Raw genomic sequence first — 810 nt, 5'->3', positions numbered from 1 at the left:
TTGAGAGGAAGTTGGATCAATACATAGAAAAATATCCTCAACGAACCTGAATTATTGAGGAAAATTCATTTGGACAATGAATTGAAACTGGCCATGAGATACATAATTTTTATTTTGATTATTACATTCCAGGTTGGGAAAATCATTTAAATTTAACTGGAATAATAATTTTAGAGGAGAAGGCAAATTTTGGGAAGATAATCAATTTATCGGATATGTAGTTGGAATAATGATGGCTATTATAATAACGAACTTTCTTTTTCTCATAGTTTTGACTTTAACCCCTAGAATGATGAGAAGGATTTATTAGAAGAGGTTGTTATTCAAATGGAGAGTGAGCTGGAGTGTCAAGGGACTGCAACAGGAAATATGGAAAACCAATTGGGGCAGATTATTAACTCAATGAATAATTCTCTTCTATTTAACTCCAACCCATAAGATGAGGAGAAGGAATTAATTTTAGAATAGGTTGTGGTTCAAATGAATAATGAGCTAGAAATTCAATAGGTCTCAATAAGATAAGTTTTCTTTATCTTTCTTCTTAAAATAATAAGTAATTAAGTTTTGGATGGAAGTTGTGGAGAGTATTGATCTTTAATGTTGGAAGAAGTTGTGATTTTTTAAATCCATGCACTTCATTTACTTCTTGATTTGGCCAATCCAGATGTTAAAATTTGTTGTGAGAACATGTAAGAACCGGGCTGGTATTGTCTCAGTCAACAATTGGAAAGAATCACATGAGGTTGTATGAATGAGAATGTAGTTCATATGATTGAGTGCAAATAAATAGGAAAATATTCATTGATGGGT

The sequence above is a fragment of the Phalaenopsis equestris genome, unplaced genomic scaffold (assembly GCF_001263595.1).
Source record: "Phalaenopsis equestris unplaced genomic scaffold, ASM126359v1 Scaffold000105, whole genome shotgun sequence".
NCBI classification, from domain to species: domain Eukaryota; kingdom Viridiplantae; phylum Streptophyta; class Magnoliopsida; order Asparagales; family Orchidaceae; genus Phalaenopsis; species Phalaenopsis equestris.
The sequence above is the reverse complement of the archived record's forward strand: the minus strand, read 5'-3'. Positions refer to the sequence as shown.